This window comes from Arachis duranensis, chromosome 9 (genome assembly GCF_000817695.3).
Source record: "Arachis duranensis cultivar V14167 chromosome 9, aradu.V14167.gnm2.J7QH, whole genome shotgun sequence".
Taxonomy (NCBI): domain Eukaryota; kingdom Viridiplantae; phylum Streptophyta; class Magnoliopsida; order Fabales; family Fabaceae; genus Arachis; species Arachis duranensis.
This window is the reverse complement of record NC_029780.3, coordinates 56,923,090-56,928,587: the sequence shown is the minus strand read 5'-3', so window position 1 is coordinate 56,928,587 and position 5,498 is coordinate 56,923,090.

Genomic DNA, 5,498 nt, shown 5'->3' with positions numbered 1-5,498 from the left:
AACAATTAACTAAACAAGAGATGAATTGAAATTGACTAGATCTTCAAACAGAAATGGAAATTTGAATGCAGCAGTGGTTCAACAGAAGAACCAAAAAGAGAAAATCAGATCTCAGGACTTCAGAGACTAGATAGCAGAGTCTAGATCTCAATTGCCTTCCCAGATCCAAGTTCACAAAGTAATTAAAGTGAAATTGAAGATTGAGGCAACAAAGAAAATTGAATTCAACTCAATTATGCAGTAGGAAAATCAAAGAGATCTTAAATGGAGATTGAGACAGAAGTTCCTCAATTCTTCACACTCAAGACTGAAACAAAACCCAGTAAATTCCCTCTTCCAATTCTCAAGACAAGTTTGCAGAAAAAAACAGAAAAATCGAACGTGCTCTCCAGTGACTAAGGATGAAAATTAAAAATGAAAGTAAGCTCTCCAAAACAAAACAAAAAAACTCCCGCCAAAAAACCTCCTCTCTAATCCTAACTAACACCTATTTATACACTTTCTATTTTGGATCTAAGAATTTTGAGTGGGCTTTTTGATTTGGTGAAGAAATGAATTAAGTTGGATTTTTAAGTGAAATTCAGCCCATCTTGCTCCGAGGAGGCTGCCCTGCCCTTGTGGAGGGTAGAGCAGGGAAATTGTGTGATGAAGTATGTGGCGTGCCAAGTGTGAGATCGGCATCAGGATGCTGCCCTGCCCTTGTGAAGGGCAGGGCAATGTTGTCATGGTGCGTCTTGCCTCCCTGCCCGTGCGTGCTTGCTGTTGGCCGTGCCGAGTGCTTATGCCCGTGCCAATTTGTGCGCTGGCCGTGCCAAGGATGTGCGCCATGCACCAAGGAACACTGCCCTGCCCTCCTTGTGGGTAGCGCTTTCCTTGCTCTTGGGTGAGGTCCTAGGTTCGAAACTTCTTGGATGGCTTTTTGTTGCATTTCTTCCTTAGGTTTCTTGGCACCAAAGTAGCGCCTAGTTCTTTGCTTCCTCAAGGTGCTATGTTCGATCCTTGGAGGTTGAAAACAAACCAATTTTTGCTTGTTTTCCTTGTATTTGACCGCTACTTATTTCCTTCTTGTTCTTGGGTTCGAAACCCATAGGTGGCACTTGGAGACAATTTTCTTTGATTTATTTTGGTGAGAGCCCGATATTGCTCTTGAGAGGGGCAGGGTAGAATTTTTCCTTCCCTTGTTTCTTGGCCCAGAATTGTGCTCCGCCCTCAAGGAGGGCAGGGCAGTGAGGCCTTGAGTGCTTGGTTCATTGTTGTGCTCTATTGGAAGGCAGTGTGCTCTTGTAGAGGGCAGTATGGCTTCCTCCCTTCCATGCGCTACACTCCTTTCTTCCTTGGGCCACGCTTTCTTAGGCCACGCTTCACTCCTTTCTTCTTTTCTTCTCCTTCAAATAATTAAAACAACCAATCAAAGTATCACTAAATTCACAAGGTTTATAAATCAATTAAAATTCAATTAAATTTAGCTTAAACCTCATGATTTAGCATCAATTAAGTGGTGGTTGATTGATTCAAATAAAACATGCAATTCCACTCTAAATTTCTTACTTATGGTGCAAGAAGGTGCATAAAAACTAGTGAAACAAGTGAAATTAGCTTGAGAAATGGGTATATGATGACTTGTCATCATGGCCGCATGCCAGCGCGAAATGGCAATGACGCGATCGCATGATTGACGCGATCGCGCGCCACAAGCGAGCATATGACGCGAATGCATGACTGAAGCGACCGCGTGATAAGGAAAATTCCACATGATGCGACTGCATGACCCACGCGGACGCATGACAGAGGCCACGTACCAGAAATTACAGAAAGCAATCCCAGCGATTTTTGAAGCTCTTTTTGGCCCAAATCCAAGTCCAGAAAGCACAGACCAGAGCTTATGAAGTGGAGGAATGCATCCAATCAAAGGGGGCTCACCAATTAGTTACTTTTCATGATTTAGATGTAGTTTTGAGGGAGAGGTTCTCTCCTCTCTCTTAGGTTTTATGATTAGGGTTCCTCTTAAGGGATTTAGGATTTCAACTCTTCATCAGGTTCTATATTTCTTTTACTTTATATTTCTTTTTTACTTTCAGATAGTTTAATGCTCTCATTTAATTACATATTTTACCATATTGACTTATGAATTCTTTATGTTTAGATTGATTTTCTCTTATTAATGCAATTGAGGTATTTCAAATCTAAGATTCTTATTTAGCTTTTTATATCATTGACTTTAATTGATTAACTGGAAGCTCTTGAGTTATCAACTATTCAGGATTGATTATTATGTCGGCTAATTAATTGGAATTCCACTAACTCTAGTCTTTCCTTAGGAGTTGGCTAGGACTTGGAAAATCTAACCAATTGGTTCACTTGACTTTTCCTTGCTTACACAAAGGTTAACTAAGTGGGATTAACTTCCATTCTCATAGGAGTAACTAGGATAGGACTTCTGAATTTTCATATCTTGCCAAGAGTTTATTTTATAGTTAATTATTTATTTTATTTGTCATTTAATTTACTTGTTCCTCACTTTCAAAACCCCAATTTACAAAACCCATAACCAATAATAAGAACATACCTCCCTGCAATTCCTTGAGAAGACGACCTGAGGTTTGAATACTCGGTTATCAATTTTAAAAAGGATTTGTTACTTGTGACAACCAAAACGTTTGTAAAAAAGGACTTCTGTTGGTTTAGGAGCTATACTTGCAACGAGTAGCAAATTGTAAAGATTCTTAGACCATGCAAAAGTTCTTCTCTCCAAACACAAAGAACACTTTGAGTGTGGTAAAGAACAATGAGGAACACCTTTTTGATCCATAAAAGGGTAAGGAAGTAAATATTTTGGTGTTTGGGGGTTATTTTGTAATTTCTAAAAGTTAGGGTGGTTAAAGTAGAAATATTAAAAGTTACGGGTGGTAAAAAGTGAATTTTAAAGGTTAAAAGTTGAAAAAAGGGTAATATTCGAAAATTTAAGAATAAAATAATAAATAATAATAAAATATTAAAGAATAATATTTAATTAAAAATAATATTTTAATAAAACTAATAAAATAATGCAGGAAAGGCAATTTTCCGTGAAAGCTTTAGAAAGACAACTTTAAGCGCAGAATCTCATAATTACCTTCATAAAACACTTAGGGAGTGGTAATAACATATTTTTCAGGCAAAGATAAAAGAAAGATAAAAAGTTAAAGAAAAGATAAAAATCAAAGAAAATCTGTAAAGTTTTAATAACAGAAAAACAGATAGAGATTATCGAATGAACTAGAGCAACATAGTTAGGGTTAGGTATAATATGAAAAGTTAAACTATTTTAGTATGAACTTAATAAACCTATACTTGGGACAGGCTAACTATTCATACCGAAATTTACATAAGCTTTAAATACATACATTAAGCAAATAATAGAGTAACCAGAGCAGATTAAAGAGATAAAGAGAAAAGAGTAATATAGATACATAGAAAAGAGTAATCAGATAGAGTAAAGAGATACAGAGAAAAGAGTAACCAGAGCATAGTAAAGAGACAAAGTGAAAAGAGTAATATGATAAAGAGATTTGAGAACAAGCAGAGGGCTTGTTAAAAGGTCATTTGTTGCATTAAGGCAACTCCAGAAGTTCACCTAGAGGTCCTGTCGGCCCAAGTTCACCTACAGTGAGTTATTATTCCTATAGGCCGGAGTTCACTTACAGTGAATATCAATTGTGTATCTCAGGGTGTTGCTCCTTGATAAACCACTATTTTATGGTTTATCTTGTGCTTAATTGAGTGGATTTTATCAACTTTTTACCCACTTATTCATATGATTTGCATGTTTTATATTTTCCTTCCTGATTCTGTGCTATAATTGAAAACATGCTTCTTTGGCTTTTATTTCCTTTTATTTTAATCCTTTCTTATTACCATTAGATGCCTTGATATGTGTGTTAAGTGATTTCAGGAATTACAGGGTAGGAATGGCTTAGAGGATGGAAATGAAGCATGCGAAAGTGGAAGGAATACAAGAAGTTGAAGGAACTGAAAAGCTGTCAACCTGACCCTCTCACACTAAAACGATAATAACTTGAGCTATAGAGGTCCAAATGATGCGGTTCCACTTGCATTGGAAAGCTAACGTCCGGGGCTTCGATTTGATATATAATTTGCTATAGTGGCCATACAGATAGGCGACGTGAACGCGCGCTCCATGCAGACGCGTCGCATCTGCGAACTTCAATCCGCGCGGACGACGCCTCCGCATCACTTTGCCGCAACCTGTAAGGACCAGATTTCACAATCAGCGACTTCTGTGCTATTTCTGACCCAGTTTTCGGCTCAGAGAACACAGATTAGAGGCTATAAAGTAGGAGAATGCATCCATTCATAATCATGCTTTCATAATTCACTTTTTAGGATTTAGATGTAGTTTTTAGAGAGAGAGGCTCTCTCATCTCTCTTAGGATTTAGGATTAGGATTTTTAGAAATTAGGATTTATCTCATCTTCATATCAAGTTCAATATTCCTTTATTTTGACTTCTCTTCTACTTTGAGATACTTTAAATGTTTTTATTTGTATTTGATTTATGTTGCCCAATTAGCTTATGAATATTGTCCATGTTAGATTTTCTTGCTTTGAATGTATGTTATTTGAGGTATTTCAAATCTAAGATTCATATTTAGCTTTTTATATTATTGGCTTTAATTGATTAACTGGAAGCTCTTGAGTTACCAACTATTTATGATTGATTGTTATGTCGGCTAATTAACTGGAATTCCACTAACTCTAGTCTTTCCTTAGGATTTGGCTAGAACTTGGGAAATCCAACCAATTAGTTCACTTGACTTTCCCTTGCTTACGCAAAGGTTAACTAAGTGGGATTAACTTCCATTCTCATAGGAGTAACTAGGATAGGACTTCCGAAATTTTATATCTTGCCAAGATTTTATTTTATAGTTATTTATTTATTTTTATAGTTAATCATTTATTTTATTTGTCCTTTAATTTACTTGTTCCCCACTTTCAAAACCCCAATTTACAAAACCCGTAACCAATAATAAGAACATACCTCTCTGCAACTCGTTGGGAGACGACCTGGGATTCATACTACGATTATTTTAATTTTCAATATTGTGACAACCCCTTTTAAATTGATAAGCGGATTTTTGGTTGGTTAAGGATTGTACTTGCAACGTATCCCTATTAATAAATTCTTAACTCGCCAATTTCTGCCACGTCAATTTTTGGCGCCGTTGCCGGGGAGTTGCAACAGTGTGCTAATTTATTGATTGGTATTTATTTTAATTGCAATTTTTCTTTTCATTCTGTCACTATGAGCTGTATGTTTCTTTCGTTAAATGATGCATTCCCTTCCTGATCCAAGCTTTCCAGTATTTGACCCTGAGATTGAAAGAACTCTTTCACGTATAAGGCAAGCTCGGTGTCGGCGACTCCTCTTTGAGGACGAACCTGAACCATTGTCTAAGGAAGAAACAAGCTCCCTTTCTACTGATCCAGTTCATTTACGTG